Source organism: Ahaetulla prasina, chromosome 1, assembly GCF_028640845.1.
Source record: "Ahaetulla prasina isolate Xishuangbanna chromosome 1, ASM2864084v1, whole genome shotgun sequence".
Classification (NCBI taxonomy): Eukaryota; Metazoa; Chordata; class Lepidosauria; order Squamata; family Colubridae; genus Ahaetulla; species Ahaetulla prasina.
Window position 1 is genome coordinate 237,727,020 of NC_080539.1, and position 21,847 is coordinate 237,748,866.

Below are 21,847 nucleotides of genomic sequence, written 5' to 3' on the forward strand. Positions count from 1 at the left end.
CAATTTTCTCCCAGACTGGCAATGGGATAGTATATTGTTTGCTACAATGGTGCTCCAAACACAAACAAAAATTATTCTCAGTTTGTTTTTGCTTAATCTCTCCTGGAAATGTATATTTTAAGGTGGTTGTAAATGGTCCAATGAATGTTTCAGAAAGTGGACCAATTTCATTCCAACACAGCCATTCCAAACAATACATAACTATCAAGTTCCCTGCTATTAGAGTCTCTCTCTGATTCTTGTATATGCTCGCCAAAAAAACCCACCAAAGATACAACTTCTTTCAAATCTCTATGAAGTCAGTGAAGTCACAGGGAAGTGGAAAGGATGTGTGATCATTACAAGCAGCCTCTAGTGTTCCAATCATAGAGAAAGAGCAAAGAGAAGGTTGATTTGGTTGTAGCGTCCAAGGAGAGAAATGTAAAAGAAATATTATTGAAGAACATTTGTCAAGAAGCAATGAGTTACTGAAGGTCAAGTGAGGATTTCTTTTAATCTTGGTTTTTTTAAAGCCAGAACTGGAGCAGCAAATTGTATACAGCAGACAAGTGGAATGAGTGGGCAAAATTACTGTGTCATCAAAACACTACACAAGGCTTGCCTCTTTATAGGCCTCAATAAAAAGTAATGCATTCTTCGGGTAAAATATTTTCTAAGGCACTTTCAGCAAATTTATGAACCATGCTTTCTAGATGATTAGTGAGGGCATGCTAAAATTGGGTAGATAATTAAGGTGGAAAGCAGGTATCTAAATCATAAAAGCTTAACTAAAACACCATGAAAAACATGCCATGAACACTTGTGGGGTTATAATTTTCGTCGCTAGATTATGGGTGATGAGCAAGATTAAAGGGCAGTAACATAAGGAGCAATTGCTTAACAAATTTGGAACAATCTAATGTTCTCTCTTTTATTCTTATTCAACCTTATTCAAGATTGCCTTAATCTGAGTGGTTTGCAGATTTGATTTCACAGTAGGTAAGTTTTAAGATAATGTTTGAAGCTAAGAGAAACTCAGCTGCGTCCAAAAGTAAGCTGAAAATTTCGGGCATGGAAAGACTTAAATGCAGAATTTGAAAGGGTGCTCACTGAAGTATAAGCTCATAATAGCAGAAAATATAGTATATTATATATGATACAAAAGTATATTCCATGTACTTTTAAAATGGTGATGAAAAATATTGATATTTGCCCTCAGTGGCTACCTGTACTGCCAGCAATATTAAAATACTGCTAATTTATGTTTTGAAGCAAATCAAGCTTAGCTTTGCCTACTGGAAACATGTTAGAGAAAAAAATGATGAAACTTATGAATTAAGGATTCATATACTCCAGGTTACTTAGCCATATGGAACATTTCATTAACTGCAGTAGAAGTAATTTTGTGGGAGGACTTTGCATGAATTAGGCATGATATTTACAAATAATAATTTCTTTTTGTAAGGTTCCCTTATCCAGATGAATTAAAACCCAAATGTTCATTTCCCCCCCAGTTTTTAGAAATATGTATTCTCCCAAAAATAAAAGGTTGGGGGGGAAGTGGAGATGAGGAAAACAGGTGAATCTAAAGTACAAAAGAGTCAACAGCCAAAAACCTACCAAAAGCGTAACTGTAAAAGACAGACTAGAAATAAAAGTTAAAATAAGCAAAAAAATAGTAAGAGAACACCTATCTGATCTTGATGAATATAAATCACGGGGACCTAACGGATTACATCCCAGAGTTCTAAAGGAGCTGGCAGATGTCATCTCAGAACCACTGTACCACATTTTTCAAAAATCCTGGAGCATCAGGGAACTATCAGAGGACTGGAAAAGAGCTAAAGTAGTTCCCATCTTCAAAAAAGGGGGGAAAAAAACAGACCAAGGAAACTACAGACCAATCAGCCTAACATCAATACCTGGGAAGATACTGGAAAAGATAATAAAAAAACAGATATGCCAACATCTAGAAATGACTAGAGTAATAATTAGCAATCCGCATGGGTGATTCCATAACCAATCTTATTTCATTCTTCAACATAGTGACTTCAACATAGTGACTTCAACATAGTGACTAAGCGAAATACTATGTCTTCAACATAGACCAGCGGAATACTATGGACATAGTATACTTAGACTTCAGTAAGGCATTCAACAAAGTAGACCACAACCTACTTCTTGGTAAGCTAGAAAAAAGTTGGATAAATAGCATTACTACCAGATGGATTCATAACTGGCTGACAAACCATACTCAACGAGTAGTCCTTAATGGATCTATGTCTACATGGAGGGAAATAAGCAGTGGGGTGCCACAAGGTTCTGTCTTAGGCCAGGAACTCTTTAATATCCCCATAAATGACTTAGATGATGGAGTAGAAGGGGAACTTACCAAATTTGGAGATGATACTAAGCTGACAGGAATATCTAACACCCTAGAACAGGGGTGTCAAACTCAAGGCCCGGGTGCTGGATCTGGCCCATGGGGTGCTTAGATCTGGCCCACAGGGCCGCCCTGGAAACAGCGAAGAATTGGCCCATTTTTGCTCCCCAGCAAAAATAGAGCTCGGGGGCCTGTTTTTGCTGGCAGAGCGCTCGGGCCTCCACAGGTGCCCCTGACAAGAGAGACATCAAGCTGGCCATGCCCATCCCAGCCCCCCAAACACAACCCTGATGCAGCCCTCAATGAAATCGAATTTGACACCCCTGCCCTAGATGATAGGCTCAAGATCCAGATGGATCTTGATAGACTTGAACACTGGACCCTATCTAACAAAATGAAATTCAATGTAGATAAAAGTAAGGCATCTAGGCAAGAAAAACCAAAAGTACACATATAGACTGAGTGAAACCAGAGTTAACAGTAGTAACTGTGAGAGGGATCTTGGAGTCTTAGTGGACAACCAGCTAAATATGAGCCAGCAGTGTGCAGCGGCAGCCAAAAAAGCCAATGCAATCCTAAACTACAGAAACAGAGGGATCAATCAAGATCAAGTGAGGTACTAATACCACTTTATAAAGTGTTAGTAAGACCACACCTAGAATACTGCATCCAGTTTTGGTCACCACATTATAAAAAAGATATTGAGATTCTAGAAAAAGTGCAGAGAAGAGCAACCAGGATAATTAGGGGACTGGAGACTAAAACATATGAAGAACGGTTACAGGAACTGGGCACGGCTAGTCTAGTCAAGAGAAGGACCAGGGGAGATATGATAGCAGTGTTCCAATATTTGAGGGGCTGCCACAGAGAGGAGAGGGGGGGGGGTTCCAAGGCACCTGACAACGAATAATGGATGGAAACTGATCAAGGAGAGATTCAATCTAGAATAAGAAGAAATTTTCTGACAGTGAGATCAATCTCACTGGGCTGGGAAGTGGCTCACCAGGCTAATATCTGTTATTAACACACAGCTGCCTGCAATTACAATTACTGCAGGCTCGAGTCCCACCAGGCCCAAGGTTGACTCAGCCTTCCATCCTTTATAAGGTAGGTAAAATGAGGACCCAGATTATTGGGGGGGCAATAAGTTGACTTTGTATATAAATATACAAATAGAATGAGACTATTGCCTTACACAATGTAAGCCGCCCTGAGTCTTCGGAGAAGGGCAGGATATAAATTCAAATTTTAAAAAAAAATCAACCAATGGAACAGCTTGCCTTTGGAAATTATGGGAGCTTCATCACTGGAAGCTTTCAAGAAGAGATTGGACTGCCATTTGTCAGAAATGGTGTAGGATCTCCTACTTGGGCAGCGGGTTGGACTAGATGACCTACAAGGTCCCTTCAAATTCTGTTAATCTAAGTAAAAAGTGGTTTTTTTTCATATTAACTTGTTAGATTAATTTGACTTACTCTGTTGTTTTGAAAAACGTTCTGTAGGAAGATTTACTATGGAGGACACTTTTTTTAAACAGAAAAATAAGTTCAGTACAAACATGCTTTAACTAGATTCAAATGACACAAATCCAACCACTTTAGACATAGGTACTGTATCAGTTCATTTTATTTCATTGTATTCTCCAGAGCAAGGCAGGTAATTCCCATACAAAACGTAATTCTCATGCTGGAATGTCCATGACTTTTAGCACAAGTCATTGGAAGGATGCCGTTTTATACAATTGTGAGGAGAAGCACATTCTCAAAGGTAAGATAAATAAACCCTATGCAATACAACTTTGGTTTGAAAGTAATGCTTATGATTTACTGTTTATTTAGAGACAATTGAAACATTATGGTTTGATTAGAGAAAGGAACAAAGCCACTGACAAAACATTATTCTTTTGTTTCTTTCATAAAGGGTAAGTTCATACAATAGATATTTTCTACCTTCATTGAGAGAAGACAGATGGAGAAGGGTGGTGAAGTAGGAGAAAAAAAACACTGTATAAATTCAATGGATATATGCAATTGATCATTTTTTAAAAAATTTGGAGATCAGTGTTTGCAATATAAAAAGCAATTATGGAACATAATACCTAAAATGCATTATATTGCCTGATTAGAAACAACAATTCACTCATTCTCCCAATTTAGGCTGCGGATCATTTTATAGAAAGGAAATTATCAGGTCCTTTTCTCTATAGTGACTACAGTATATACTAGGGGTAGTCAACCTTTTTATACCTACCGCCCACTTTCGTATCTCTGTTAGTAGTAAAATTTTCTAACCGCCCACCGGTTCCACAGTAATGCACCGTGTATCGGCATCTGTGCATGCCTCTCGCACATCGTGAATTGGGTTTGGGAGGTGGGGGCGCCAGCTACCAGCTCTGCTTGTCTGTTACAGCTGGGTGGTGTGGGGGGAGATGTGCGAGCTATTCTGGGACGAGGCTCTTTTGTTTGCGGTCGCACTATAGCGCCATTTAGTTTCACTTATGTAATGTGAACTAAATTTATGCGCAGGCGATACAAATAGTATATTTTCAGAAATTTAAATTGTCACGGGGGATTTTATGAAAACCTAATGAAAATGTTTTTAAATAATGCTATGAAATTTTTTTAAAAAGTCAATTAAATTTTAAAAAAAGAGTGCTTCAGTATCGGAAGAAAACCCTACCGCCCACCATGAAAGCTAGAACGCCCACTAGTGGGTGGTAGGGACCTGGTTGACTACCCCTGGTATATACTAACAAATAGTGTCCATCTCTCCAATTGCTCCCGTCAGAGCTTACCTAGACATGTGTACACACACACACACACAAATATGCATACACATATGCTCTGTATTTAATCCTGCATGACAAGATTATTATATTGCCCCAACAGAAATGGTAAAGTGAGTCCCTTGCTAATAAAATAATAAAGGAAATACAGAATAAGGAAATAGAGGAGACACAAACTAGAGTTAGATAAAAGCCATTGGGAAGATTCCCAAGGTGACGTGGGAGAGGGGGAATTGGTGAATGGGGGTGAGTTGAAGCAATCACACAAATGAGCAACTTGCCAAGGACTTGCATTCTGATTATGTAACAGTGAGGGCGCTGCAACGGTCGTAACTTCAGGGACTGATCCTAAATCCCTTTGTTCATCTGAGAGTTGCCATAATTTCAAAGGTCAATGAATGCATGGTTGCAAGTTGAGAAGTACCTGTAAAGTTCTACTACAAAAACAGAATTTTTTTTAAATTTACATTTATATCCCGCCCTTCTCCGAAGACTCAGGCCGGCTTACAGTGTATAAGGCAATAGTCTCATTCTATTTGTATATTTACAAAGTCAACTTATTGCCCCCCCAACAATCTGGGTCCTCATTTTACCTACCTTATAAAGGATGGAAGGCTGAGTCAACCTTGGGCCGGGCTTGAACCTGCAGTAATTGCAGGCTGCTGTGTTTTAATAACAGGCTTCTTACAGTCTGAGCTACCACGGCCCAAGTAATTTGGCCATATTTCTCCACGCATCTGAAATACGCATGAGCTGGTTCAAACCACAAAATTCTCAGTTACCTACACATTATTACGCAGAGTGCTTCTTTCCAGAATTGGTTAAAAAATGCCATCAAGAGCACTAAAGCATCTGCAGCATTTGCAGGTGATATTTAGAATATAGAATAACAGATTTGGAAGGGACCTTGGAGATTTTCTAGTCCAACGCACTGCTCAGGCAGGAAACCCTATACCAGGAGTATTAAACTCACAGCCCATGGGCCAGATTCGTCACACAGTGGTCACACCTACTCCCAGTTTAGTGAAGGGGGGGGAAGTTGCAATACGTCATGTGATGACAACTTGATGCCAAAAGTTTGACACCCCTGCTCTATACCATTTCAGGCAAATGGTTGTCCAATCTCTTCTTTAAAACCTCCAGTGTTAGAGCAACTTCTGGAGGCAAGTTGTACCCCTGATGAACTGTTCATCAGGAAATTTCTTCTTAGTTCTAGGTTGCTTCTCTCCTTGATTAGTTTCCATTCATTGTTCCTTGACCTGCCCTCAGGTGCTTTGGAGAATAGCTTGACTCTCTCTTCTTTGTGGCAACTTCTGAGATATTGGAACTATGATGTCAGCCCTCATCCTTCTTTTCATTACACTAGACATACCCAATTCCAGTTCTTTATATGTTTTAGCTTCCAGTCCCCTAATCATTTTTGTTGATCTTCTCTGCACTCTTTCTAGAGTCTCAACATCTTTTTTACATCATGGCGACTAAAACTGGATGCAGTATTCTAAGTGTGGTCTTACCAAGGCATCATAAAGTGGTATTAACATTTCACATGATCTTGATTCTATTCCTCTGTTAATGCAGCTAGAACTGTGTTGCCTTTTAATGCAGCACACTGTAGCTCCCATTCCAATTCACATGCTTTGCATCTAAATCATTCATATGGGGTTCTCAGCACAGCTAAAACCTTCATGCTTCTTCTCAGACTACCTTCACATTGTCTACACATAATTATGAAAAGTCCGAACCTTGCTATGAAAACTGCAGAATACTTAAACATAGGAATGATAGTTTTTCTCTGACACAAAGTAAAGTGAGGAGCAGCTAGAGGAGTTTCACAGTTGGCAAGAGACATGGCACCTCATTCTCTACTTTAATATGCTTTTCATCTTCTGGAAAAGTTTGGGTCTCCAAAGACATTTTTTATCTATTATGCACTTGCTTGATGCTAAACTGCTGTCTTTAAAAAAAGTAAGGGGGAAAAATTGCCTAGGACAGCTATTTGAATCAAAGGCGATATATATTTGATAAAACAAATCTAAGGAGAGTAAAAAAAAAAGAATAATTAAAAAGGAAATGAAATATAATATGATCTTTTCTTTCCTTCCCTTGTTTGTCAAATTAAAAGAGCAGTTCCTTCAACTTTATTTTCCTTCCTTATTAAATGTAGCCTGCGTAGCACTAACATTTGAAGATGAGATATGGTTATAGTTCTTGCAAATTGTGCATAAAATGGAACTTGTCTTTAATGGACATATTTCTTATTGATCTGGTGTAAATCTCCCACTTTTTTCAATTAAACAAGCAAATCCAACTGTGAAAAGCTTTGATGTCTTGTCACTCTTCTTTTTCCCCTTTTAGTTTTAATCTTCCTTGCTTAGGTATTTTCTCATGTAATATCCATAGCTATCACCCACTCGCCAATTCTTTGGTTTGTATCATCATATGCCAAGAGATTTAACCTATTTTGAATACAATCATCTGTACTAGCCTCACATGGACACCTACTGTATATCCTGACCCTTAATTATTTGATTTTTTTATTCAGAATTGGTATGGGATTACAGGTTTGTAAACAAGGGAATTTTTTGTAATTGGTATGGGAAATGTGTTATACCAGGAAGCACTGTTTTTCTTTTTGTAAAAACTTATGTATCGTCAATTTTGTGCAAAACATTAGTTCAAATGTTTATTTTATTGAATTAACGTTGTGATAAACTGTGATTATTGAATTGGCTTTGATAAAAAATAAGCACTACATTGCCTCTTTTGAAATATAAAAGTGTACATATTATTGTGAGGACAGTTTATTTTATTTACTTATTAAATATATAAGTTAGTTCTGTGAGATCTTTGATGTTCTCTGAGCTTAGTTGTTTTCTTGCAGATGTTTTATCACCAAACTAGGTAACATTATCAGTGTTAGAAGTGGGTAGGGTTTGCTCTGTTATTATATACTGCTGACTTGCCCAGTCAGTGTTAATGGGAGACTTCTTGGTCGTTCCTCGATCAGGCTGTTTTTAGGCAACATAGACAAACAAGGTAAATTTACTGTTAGCTTGTTTGTCTGTGTTGGTAGGTCCATGATTGAGGTATTGTTTACTTGATTATTGATCTAGTGTTAATCTTGTTATTAATCTCTGCTCATATAGATGTTGATTGCTGGTAAGAAAGTGTTTTGATCTTTTTGTTTCTTATTGTTTCTTTCGAGTATATTCTGCTGGCTCCTCAATTTTATTGTTTGTTTGTTTGTTTATTACTTGGATTTATAAGGCCACCCAATTCAAACAAAGTGACATTGAATGGTATATAGTAATAACAAAATAAACAAGCAACAAACAAACCATATAACATTAAAATATATACAATTTATGAAGATAAAATAGGAACCGCAAAAAACCCCCAAAGGAGATTTCCATTCAACTAGTTCCTAATGCCTTGGAAGGAAAGGTCTAGTCTTAACAGTGAGTAAAGTTGGGAACTGATGTATATTATTGGGGGGAGAGAAATTGTTCCAGAGAAAGGCAGCCATCGTAGAAAAGGTATGCCCCATGGGTCCCATAAAATGTTAAGATTTAAAAGAAGGAACTCTATCACTTTTCAGTTGATAAAGGAATATTGGCTTTACTTTGAAGCAGTACTAAATTTTGAAGTAATGCTCAGCATTATATAAATTAGCTTCCATGGGCTTGTGGGAGGCTCTTTTCTTCAGTATGAACTAAAGGAAAACTTTGGAGACTTTTCATTCTGTTTTAGTTGAACAGTACTGTAGACTGTGATGCCATCCAAAATGGACAGAGTCATGATTAATCCTAACTTTGGAAAATTGAAAGTAATCAACCTCAAACCAATTACAATTTCTTGGTTTCAATATAACACAACAAAAGCAGTTAATCCATTAGCAGAGAAGTTTCTTGTTTCTTCATGATCGCAACAGAAATAAAGTGGGCAGGGTTTGAGTTGATCCAGCCGTGAAATGCACTTACCTTCGCTACCGGTTCGGGAGCGCGCGGGCCTCTTCTGTGCATGCACAGAGCCTTTTCTGCATGTGCAAAGGGTCAAAATGGGATGTAATGATGTCCTGGTGGGTGGGCAGAGCCTCCTGCTGTTAGCGCTACTGGTTCGCGTGAGCCAGATAAATCCGACTGGATTTCACTGCTGAGTTGATCTCAAAAGCCAAATGTGAACATTTTTTCTTGAAATGGGCAGTACAGCAGCTAATACTCCATTTTTAGTTTTTTTCATGCAGGCTAGGGCTTAAACAAACTACAGTAGTTTATTATGCTTAGCATAATAATCATTAATCATTGCATGATTCACCTTGTACCTGCTTACAGGCAAAGACTTAAAGCCATAAAACCAATAATTAAATCAGTGAAAACCTGGACGGAGGAATCAGAATTAAAGCTACAGGCATGTTTTGACTGCACTGATTGGAATATTTTTAAAGATACCTCTGCAGACCTGGATGAACTCACAGATACTGTAACATCATATGTCAGCTTCTGTGAAGACCTATGTGTACCTACAAGGAACTTGCGAATACACAGTAACAACAAACCTTGGTTTACACCTAAACTTAAGCAGCTACGACATTCCAAAGAGGAAGCCTACAGAAAAGGTGATAAAATGCTGTACAATCAGGCCAGAAATGCACTAACAAGGGAGATAAGAGCAGCAAAAAGAAGCTACTCTGAAAAGCTAAAGAATCAGTTTTCAGCAAATGAACCAGCAAACGTGGAAAACTCTTAAAAGTATCACCGGCTATGGCAAACCTCCTTCCCAGGCTGAAGGTAATCAACAACTGGCAGATGACCTGAATGAGTTTTACTGCAGGTTTGAAAGGAAACTACAGCCACCTATCTCCACAACCCCCATCTCAGACACACCAACAACAGCCAAGCCTCCTACAACTGACCCCATTTCATTGGGTTCACAACCCCTAGTGATCACAGAAAAGGAAGTGCAGGACCTATTTCACAGACAAAAGCCAGGAAAAGCTCCAGGCCCAGACAAGATAACTCCTTCTTGCTTAAAAGTCTGTGCTGACCAATTGGCCCCCATCTTCACCCATATTTTCAATAAATCACTAGAGATGTGTTATGTTCCTTCTTGCTTCAAACGCTCTACCATCATCCCAGTGCCGAAGAAGCCCACCATCAAGGAACTGAATGACTACAGACCAGTTGCTCTAACATCTGTAGTCATGAAAACCTTTGAAAGGCTAGTGCTTTCCTACCTGAAAACCATCACGGATCCGCTGTTAGACCCCTTGCAATTTGCATACCGAGCAAATAGATCAACAGATGATGCTGTTAATATGGCTCTGCACTACATCCTACAACATCTTGAGTCTCCAAAGACCTATGCAAGGGTCCTTTTTGTAGACTTTAGTTCAGCATTCAATACCATCATTCCAGACATTCTTCTAACTAAGCTAAACCAGCTACAGGTACCGGAACAGACTTGTAAGTGGATCACAAGCTTCCTAACAAACAGGAAGCAGCAGGTGAAGCTAAGCAAGATCACATCAAATACCTGTACAATTAGCACAGGGGCCCCCAAGGCTGTGTGCTCTCCCCACTTCTCTTCTCTCTGTATACCAATGACTGCATCTCCAATGATCCATTTGTTAAGCTACTGAAGTTCGCAGATGACACAACAGTGATTGGTCTCATTCGAGACAATGACGAATCCGCATATAGACGAGAGGTCGAACGACTAGCCTTGTGGTGCGACCGAAACAATCTGGAACGGAATACACTCAAAACCATAGAAATGGTGGTAGACTTTAGGGGAACTCTTCCATACGTCCACCTCTCACAATACTAGACAACACAGAATCAACAGTAGAAACCTTCAAATTTCTGGGTTCTATCATATCGCAAGATCTCAAATGGACAGCTAACATCAAAAACATCATTAAAAAAGGACAACAAAGAATGTTCTTTCTGCGCCAACTCAGTAAGCTCAAACTGCCCAAGGAGCTGCTGATCCAATTCTACAGAGGAATTATTGAGTCTGTCATTTGCACCTCTATAACTGTCTGGTTCGGTTCTGCAACCCAACAAGAAAAACACAGACTTCAGAGGATAATTAGAACTGCAGAAAAAATAATTGCTACCAACCTGCCTTCCATTGAGGACCTGTATACTGCACGAATCAAGAAGAGGGCCGTGAAAATATTTGCAGATCCCTCGCATCCTGGACATAAACTGTTTCAACTCCTACCCTCAAAACGACGCTATAGAGCACTGCACACCAGAACAACTAGACACAAGAACAGTTTTTTCCCGAAGGCCATCACTCTGCTAAACAAATAATTCCCTCAACACTGTCAGACTATTTACTGAATCTGCACTACTATTAATCGTTTCATAGTTCCCATCACCAATCTCTTTCCACTTATGACTGTATGACTATAACTTGTTGCTGGCAATCCTTATGATTTATATTGATATATTGATCATCAATTGTGTTGTAAATGTTGTACCTTGATGAACGTATCTTTTCTTTTATGTACACTGAGAGCATATGCACCAAGACAAATTCCTTGTGTGTCCAATCACACTTGGCCAATAAAAAAATTCTATAACTTTGCATTAAAATGAACAGTCATGCTCCAACTGTACATTTGGAAAAATATGTGGGCAATATGTGCTCTTCTTTTTTTAACCAGTTCTCACTGAGATTGAGGAAAGAGAATATGCTTTAGAAAACTCTTGCAAAAGCAAGAATTTCAGAGAAGTTCTTGGTTGTGGAGTCGAATGTTATTTATTGACTCCACATGTGGCAATCAGCATTGCTGAGACTTTGTTCTGTCGAGTAAAAGCAGACAAAATCTGACAAACCTTCCTGAGTTACCAGAATGGATTAATGCCTAATATAGTGGATTTAGTCTTAGACCCCTATTCCTTTCAACACAGGAAAGCAGGCCAGTGAAATCAGCAGTGAAATGATATGCTGAAGTTAGAGGAAAAACAGGGAGCAAATAAGAAGGCCTAGAATGGCCTTTGGAAAGATGCAGCTTCATCCCTGGAGTGGGAATACAGAACGAAACAAGGTCCACTACTTAGGAATGCTTATTTTTCATTTTTCAAGAAGTAATGGATATAATAATAATAATAATAACAACAACAACAACAACAACAACAACAACAACAACAACAGAGTTGGTAGGGACCTTGGAGGTCTTCTAGTCCAACCTCCTGCCCAGGCAGGAAACCCTACACCATTTCAGACATATACTTTATGGAAACTGTTCAGTTTGACTAAATGTGCACATTTTAGAGTTTGTTATTACCTTTTTAATAAAGATGCTATTAGCATCTTAGCACGGCATCCATGCCTCTTTTTGAAGTTTAGAAAACCTTGTTTTTCCTTTGAGCCAAAGAATTTCCTTTAATGTACAAAAACTAGCCCTTTCAACAACCATACAAGGGAGGTGCTCTGAAGCCCTTGATTAAAGGAAGCAAATCTGTGTGAGAAAGAAACGCAACGTATTTTAAAGGTCTAACAAAACAAAGCCCTTATTGCACATTAATGTCTTTTACTGTTTGATTGGTTGCTTTCTGACATCTACTGAATGCAGGTAATCATTTGTTTCTCTACCCTACATAAAAATTTGACTGCTTCCTTAATAAGTACTTATCTAAATGCTATTGCTATTGCTATTTTGCTTTGGCTGCAAAAGTCCCGAGTTTGTCTTTCAATTTCAGGGACAAGTTTCTTTCCAGCTTCATGCCAACTTAGATCCCTGATTTTTATGGGGAACGTTATCTGCTGTCAAAAAGTCATACCATTTTTAGATTCTAGCTTAATTGCATTTAACAAAGAGTCTGCCAATATACAATAATGCTTCATGTGTTTGATTTTCAAGAAGGATAAGTATCTTTCTCCTGTTTCTCACCTCTGGCTCTTAAAAACAATCCAATTAATTAATCCAAAGAGAACATCAGAAATTTGAACACTGTTGACTGAATTTATTCTTAGAAGAATTGCAGATGAAGTAGCTGTAACACTAGACTGTTAAAAGTGAGAGTTTTAGCTGTTTGGCAACCTGAGTGTATAGCTAATGCATAGCGTGCCATTATTTCTTACATGTTTCCCCAGGGCTAACACCTGCCCTGAATGCACATAAAAATAATAAGTTTCTCAATGATAGTTTGATATATGACCATTAAATTTAACTTATTAATTTCTAACATATTGGTTTCATCAATTATTTATCACCTCAGGAGTTCCTTTGATGTCGAACAAGGCAGGAGTTCTTTTGGAAGTAATGAAATCTAAAAGGTCTATCGTTATTTTTGCTGAAAAATTCTTTGTCTCTAGAGGTTCATTGTTGAAACTCTATGAAAACTCAGAGAATTCAATCACTTCGCACGGCTGATTTGATAACATCTGATGCTGTGATGGTTACAGGAAAAAAATTGAACTATTTGCTCTTAATACACATAATTTAGTTCTCCAAAATTGCAAAAATTAGTAGATTTCTACAAATTCAGATCTGTTGACAGAACATATTCACCATGCCTGAACTCGGGCAAAATGTAGTTGCTGGAAAATATGCCAGGTCACAACATGCTCTTGCTCTAGAGCAAAATGTTTAGAAAAGGGGGAAATCCAATTTACAAGCAGTGGAGAAATGTATGAGTTTTGTTTGATCTCTATTAGTCATTAGTTCAACGATGATTGGTTGAAATATCTTCATTTCTTTCTAGCCAAGAAGGAGACACTCTTGGCAATTGCACTAGAATAGAGTAAACATAATTTATAAACATATAATTCATGATTGAACAGTATAGCCCTTGATGCTTCCTGAGCGTGATTCTTTGCTTGCAGATATTTCATTATCCAACTAGGTAACATCATCAGGGTCAGTGAATGTAGGCTTTGCTGCCTGTTTATATATAGTAGGTGGCCCTGTCAGTCTTGGTGAGGATGTGGTTTTCTCCTTGGTAGATCCTTGATTAGAGTATTGTTTTCTGCTTCTCTGGTATTAATCTGTTTATCTGGATTTTGCCTATTGGAGTGTTCTGGTCTTTTTGTTTCCTGCTTAGCTTTGTTATCATTTCCTACCATTTGAATAGTATATAAATATGATTTATCTCTATGTGTCTATCGATGGCTGGTTTGCCTGAATGAAAGCTTCCAAGAATTCTCTATTTGGCTTAAAACAAAACAGTTTCAAAGGTGAATAGGAAGTCATGGCCAACAAATAACATGGAAGAACTTTACACTCAAATGTTATGTCCATCAAGAAGATTGTGGTTGTATGAGATCAGCTTCTTCTTTCAATTTATTTTTGCATTCACACACACACACACACACACTGCTTAGACTCCGTTAACTAAAAACATAAAGCTATATGCACCAATATGTGGGAAAGAGTATAAATTCTAGAATAGAACACAGAAAACTATTGACCTCACCCCTTTCCCAAGAGGTCTGTAAGGGGCGTGCATAAGAGCACAAGCATGCCTACCATTCCTGTCCTAATGTTTCCTTTCATTATATCCAATTAATATAGTTATTACATACTTATGCTTATATATATGCTTATATATCATATAGTTATTTCATGCTTATGCTTATATATACTGTTGTGACAAATAAATAAATAAACTAACTAACAAAACCATGAAGGAGCCTTGAGTATGTTCAGTAGAGAAGTACAGGCATTTCTCCACAGTGAAACATTTGAACATCAGTCTTTTACCAGGCAAGGGTACTTGTGAAAAGTGCCACTTATATCACAACATCAATGAACACTGTCTATTAAATGGAAGAGGGATACCCTTGAAGATAGCTCCAAAATTTGCTGGTTCCCAGTTCATTTCCAGTCTCAACTAACATATTGGTGTTTATTTACAAAAGTTTCTTCCTATATGTTTTTATCACACCTTAAGTTTCCAAATGCAGAAACATTGTCTTTTTAGCATTGCCCCCCACCCCCACATTCTGGATAGCTTGTCTCAGTGATCTACAGTATGCCTGGTGCCAACTTCGTTTTAATGTTTTCAATGTGAAGCAGGGAACTTTCATTATCTAAAACCTTTTCATCAATTGATGTATGGCTGTTAAATATATATGCTGGTCAGAAAATGTTTAATCCTTTGGACTGCGGCTTTTATTATTTTGTCGCTTTATCATTTTATTACACATTTTAATTATTGTGTTGTATTGTGTCTTTTAATTATTCAGAATTTTAATTGACAATTTTAGTTGAAATCACCAGGAAGACTTGGCTTGGAAGGGGTGGCACTGATAATGCAAAAATACACATTTAAATGCAATAAGGTTACAAGGTGAGCAAGAGTGACTGATGAATAGCAGAGCTTAAAGTGTCTCTTTTGAAACTTACAGATGGAGAATCATGTCCTCTAAATTTTTTACCTCATTCCAAATTAATGATGATGTATATTTCTGAATTCCAACTATAATAGGGAGAACTATAATATCTTCAGAGATGCAGACACTATTTTAATGGTCTTAATGCTACCTTTAAATAATTGTCTCCAAATTAGTGGACTATAATATAAACTTAAAACACTGAAGCAATAGTTAGGCAGAAGGCATGCCTGGAATTCTTAGAGCATATTATGGGCACTTTCACAGTATGGCTTTAATGAGAAGGTTCAAAAATTGGCCAGTATGAATATGGTCAATCATATGATATCAGTTTATCAAAGGTAGACTGATAAAGATGTCCTCTGCCTAACCCACTCTTGCTCATGTTGATTTTTAACATTTTATTTTCCTCTGGGCAATTGAACAAAGGATAGGATTTTAAGCAGCCATCATTTTATTCCTAATAATACTATCGGGGTAGGGGAAGGCCTGGTAGCATTCTTCAAAATAAAACATGATGCTGGCATTTTAATTAATTAACCTTTCAGGCAGGCAGATTTTTCGTTCTAATGCAACAATTCCACTGATGTCAGTAAGAATATTTCAAAGTAATCAGAGGACTGAACTGACAGATTGCCTGGTACAGAGCACCTAATGGACTGGATTAAATAGCTTTATTTTTAGGCATAACATTTTCCCACTATAGATAGATACCACAGTATTTATCTATAAAACATTGTTTTAAAGAAGAGCAATTAACATTTATATATTGTGCGATTTATCCATCATAATATTATAGTCAAATTATCATGGTTACACTTCTCTAGCTGAGAACTGAGTTATGCTATGATTTTTGAGGACTTGTCAAGTTTTAGTTCCCGTTGTAAGATTTACCCATGTCTATACCTTGAGCATTATTTCATGCTGCAGAACTGAAGAATGAAGTGTAAACAAACCCTAGATTTACATCTGGTACAGCATTTTATAGTAATCCACTTCCAATTAATAAATTTATCTACATGCATAATAAACATGAAAGAAGAATTATAAAGTTGGTATATAGTAATGACACACGGGGGAAATGAGTACCATAATCACAAAATAGTCCTAATGAACAAAATGTTTAATTATATTACCAGTACTCTTTATAATTTGATTATACATTTGTTAATTTCAGCATTTAACAGAATACCCAAATTACACACTGTAGTTTCATAGAACAATTTTGTGATGACTTATATGAATAAATAATAGCAATTACACAAAGTCCAAAGGAGCAAATTTACAGCCTAAATGTACAGTCTGTTTAAATAAGCACAATTCCCTTCAGTAGTGGAAAGTAGCACACATATTGTTACACTATATTCAACCCATGGAGAAACATTCTATATTTCCACTTAAGTGAAATCCACTTACTTCATAGCAGATGTAAATATGGCTGCACTGCAAATCCTTTGCCAACTGTGGCATAAGCAATTTTAATTTATTTTAAAGCAGAGGGAGTACTAAGCATTTGATATGAAAAGAAGAGGCCAGAAAGCAAAACAAAACATTGCACTCTAAGGCCTAAAGAGTTTTCTGCCTCCTTATGTTTTCAAAACTCCTATAATGTGCAAATAAGAATATGCATAATATTTAACACAACATTAAACAACTGTGATGAGTAACACTAATTTATTTCTAATAATTGTATTAGCAGGGTGGCTTTATTTCATTTGCAATGAAAGCGGAGGGCAACCTGCCCAGCTTCCAATGCAAACAAACAGACAAACAAACAAACAAACAAACAAACAAACAGGCAGTGGTAAATGCTTCGTTGGATGGAGACCAACATCTATGCTCCAAAAAGCTCCCAATGCGTTAGATTAGCTTGCCTATGCTACCACAAATGTTGGAAGTGTTATCATAAGAGATCTATAAAACAGAATCCATACACATTCATCTGCTGTTTAAAACTTTGATATTAAACCAGGGAAGAAACTGTCTTTCATTCCTCCTTAGAAAACAATTGCCTATTCTTTTCAGTTAACCCTTGCACGCTAGGCTTTCATAGAAAATAATAGCTCCCTTTTAAGTTAGAGATGTTTCCACCAGGGTGAAATCTAAAAATTTTCCCTATCGGTTCTGTGGGCGTAGCTTAATTGGTGGGCGTGGCTTGGTGGTCAGATGACTGGGTGGGCGTTGCCAATAACAATAAATAATAAAAATAATAAACAAAGTATACAAAACAATAAGTGGTACCAAAAACTACACTTTACACACACACAACACAACTGACACACACACAATGTAAAAGCAGCTGCACTTCACCCAAAATGGCCCTTGCAACAAGCAGGAACCTCACACAGCCACAAAAAGCTCAAAAACCAACTTTCACACTTTACACACACACAACACAACACAACACAACACAACTGACTCACACACAAAGTAAAAGCAGCTGCACTTCACCCAAAATGGCCCTTGCAACAAGCAGGAACCTCACACAGCCACAAAAAGGTCAAAAACCAACTTTCACACTTTACACACACACAACACAACACAACACAACTGACTCACACACAAAGTAAAAGCAGCTGCACTTCACCCAAAATGGTCCCTGCAACAAGCAGGAACCTCACACTTACACACACACAACAAAACTGACTCACACACACACACACAAAATGCCACATACAGCTTTGTGAGATTTTGTGTGTTTGTGTAGTTAGAGTGAAATACTACAGAAACACACCAAATCTCAGAAAGCTGCACAAATATTTTACTTTTTTATTTTATTTTATTTATGTTTTTTAGATCAGGGGTCTCCAACCTTAGTAACTTTAAGGTTTGTGGACTTCAATTCCCAGAGTTCCTCAGCCAGCAAAGCAGGCAGATTAGTTGCTCACTGAGGAAATGGATTAGCTAGCAACTGATTCTGCCTGTATGCTGAAACTGCTCCTTTCGGGCTGGGAAAGCCATTCTTTAGATCAGTAATTAGGTAAGTACCTTAGAATATCTTAAAAGGAGGTTTTTTACAAGCTCTTCGGCTGAAGAGCTTGTAGAAAACACGTTTTTTAAGGTTCTGCTGATGAGGAACTCAGCTGCAATTGCCAGAAGAGCCTTTTAAAACTTTTTTTTTACAACCTCTTCGGCTAAAGAGGTTGTTAAAAAAACACTTTTAAAGGGTTCTGCCGATCTCAACTGAGCCGCGGGATCCTCAAAGGCTTTTTTTTTTACTTTTAAAGGCATGTTTTCAGCTGAAGAAAAACTGCTTTTAAAAGTAAAAAAAAAACAAAAACCTCTGATGAAGGTGCGGCTCAGCAGAGGCAGGGTGGGCGGGGCCAGGGATTTTTGCCACCGGTTCTCCGAACCACCAGCTGCCATCGCTATCGGATCGGGTGAGCAGGTCTGAACCGGGAGCATTTCACCCCAGGTTTCCACCCCAAAAACCACAAACCCCATCTCTGGGATACAGGGTCAGACGTGATCAGGGAGATCCAAGGATCTATTCTAAGCCAAGAAAGATCATTTTGTGACTAAGCCCAGTCACTTTCTCCTCTCTAATTTCAACCTACCACAAAGGGTGAGTATTGCAGGGGGGAAAATGGGTGAGGAAGCGATAGGTACAAACTCTTGAGTTCTTGGGCTAAGACCCTAGTTTTGAGCTAGGATATAAATCCCACATTAAATAGAGTGGTATAGTGGATAATTTTTACCCAAGTATCTATAAACTACTAAAACTTTAATTGTCATAACCTTTAACTGGGAAAAATGTTGCATCATAAGACAACAATTTTGGAATTAAGATACTTCAAAGAGGCCTGACTGGTGCAGTGCTTTGTACACACTTCTGCCACCCCATCATGGGATCTTCTTGACATGAACCACCCTATGGTGATGCAACTTGATCCACCCAGCACTTCTCATGTATTCTTGGGTATCATTTGCAACCTTGCTGCCTGTCCCACATGGCATCTTCAGAGGGAGGGAGGGAGAGAAGGAAGGGAAGGGAAGGGAAAGAAGGAAGGAAGGAAATTATAGATTTTATCTTCCTAATGTACAATAGATCTTAAATGCTTAATTAGCATTCCACTGCCCTAAAGGTAGGGTGTGTTGTTTTTTTTTTAAATTCATGGCTAAGCTTTCCCCCCCCCCCCCCCAAATCTTCTATCAGGAGAACCCAAAACAATTCTGAAGTTCTTTGTATGCCATATACCTACCCTGTGTGTGATTGCCACTAAAGTAAAAAACAAAGCATTGATTTATCAAATATAAATTGTTCATGTATTTTTCTCTCCAATGAATATCCATAACTACTCCTTTTTCAAAATAAGCGCAAATCACAAAGGAAAATGTTGAAATATCACATTGGAAAATTTAAGAGTATTTGTTTTGGGATTCTGTTTATTTTATTTTGAAGACAGCAAATCTTAAACCTTTAAGTCTTATTAGAGGGTTTAAAGTTTTCATAACATACCTAGACAGCTTATATATCTATTGGGAAAATAAATCACCTCCGACAAATCATATAGTAAATAGGAAGAGAAATAAATCTGGGAATGATGTTTCAACACATGCAATCATCTTCATATTTCTAGAATCTAATTTTGGGTATAACTTTATTCTCTAGTTCAAAGCATTATCCTGAAGTATTTTAGTTACATACTTTGTTAGTACACACTTTTCTAGAGATCCTAGACTGTATTTTGCTGCTGCTCATCATAAAACCCAAGACTGTAACCGGTGATATGTAGATTACTGTAATGTGATTAACATCCACTGTGATCCTCTTTCCCTACAATATTTTGTGTCAATGATAATTATCCTTTGCATGCATTGGCTACTTTGTTGCCTGGCAAGAGCTCTTCCTGAGGTCCTAGACCAGGAGGGATCTATGACAATTTGCCATGGCTGCCACAGCCAATTCACCATGGCCAACTCACCGCAGAACAACTAATATCAAAGAAATGGTGGAATTGAAGCATTAAAGAAAGGATGCAAAAGGAGGGACAGAATGAAATGTGAATGTGTGAATGACAAAAATTAAAATATTTGTTTTAAATAATTAAATTGAAGTTGTGGCAAGTTGGCTCTGATACGTTATTCTTCAGCAAGTTAGCCATAGCGAGTTGGCCATGGATAGTTGTCCCATTCCGAGCCAGGAGTTCTTAAATTGGGGACAATTGGGGCATATCCTGAGGATAATGGAGCAATTTGTGTTTGCTTGTTTGTAAGCTAAGGATTCATTTTGGACTTCCAGTGCCAAAAGAAGTGTATAAAACGACAGAGTCTGGTTTTGAGAGGTTGGGAAGTAATGACATTATTTGAAACTGGTGAAATGAGGTAATCGGATAAAACAATTTAAGATATACAATCTTAGATCCTGCTAGGATATTGATAATGAGATCCTCCCACCTTTGGGTGCTTAGGAACTTCAAACTCTGTGTTATGAGATCATGGGATCTTGGAAGTTCCAGGAGTTCATGACCAGACATTTCCAAGGCCATCTCCAGGGAGGACAAAACAGACAACACAATGCTGTAACATAAATTCTGTTCTTTTTGTACTTGCATCAAGTTACACACAAGAACTGGGGAGGGGAGCAGAATTTGCACTTGAAATATTTGTGTATGTTTTGCCATTTTAATGAAATCTTTCTTTGCTGTGGAAGCATCTAGGCTTAGCCAAGTAATTTGGAGTTCATTTAGTGGACATATGCTTTGTTTATTCTTGGCTTCTGAGCAGCCGTTTGTGAGCAGGATACAGAGGATATCAGATCTGCTAGGAGCAGACCCTTCCTTGATCCAACTGTGGTTTTAAACAGCTTGAAACTTTCAGAGTGGGTGGGCCTGTAAGAAGGATTAACCACAAGCATTCCATGGAACTAGAGAAATTCTAATGGGCACCTGAATATTTTCCCAGTGCTCTAGTGGATAACTTTGTTGAGTCCATGTTGGACTCTGGTATCAAGAAATGATACAGTTATTTGATTGGATAGCTCCCAGGCAGCTCGTTCCTGCTGGCAAACTTTGGAACCACCTTAGTTTTGCAAGGTCTTCAGAGACATAAAACATTAAGAACATTAGTAGAACAAGTGAAAAGTAGATCTAACCACCATAGGTAAAAAGTTCATGTTCAAGCTTTTATAGTGATGATAAGAGTGGCAAACTGACAATTTTGATGTTATCATGTTAACGGGTTGTCATTTATTCAGGTTGACTCGTTGATAACTAGGAACCAATGGGTTGAAGCCCTGGCATTTAATGAGCAGAATCTGGAGAGATAGGACAGTAACTTTCATTGTAAAATGGGATTATTTTCAGCCTGTGGAGTCTGACACACCGTGTCAATGTATTGTGTTAGCATTTTTC

At 37.9% G+C, this 21,847-nt stretch overlaps 1 protein-coding gene across 1 annotated transcript in view; it reads right to left on the reverse strand.

Moving 5' to 3' along the window:
• Positions 1–21,847, reverse strand: part of THSD7B (thrombospondin type 1 domain containing 7B) — a 376,479-nt gene that overhangs the window by 215,509 nt on the left and 139,123 nt on the right. The gene's annotated exons all lie outside the window — the stretch shown is intronic.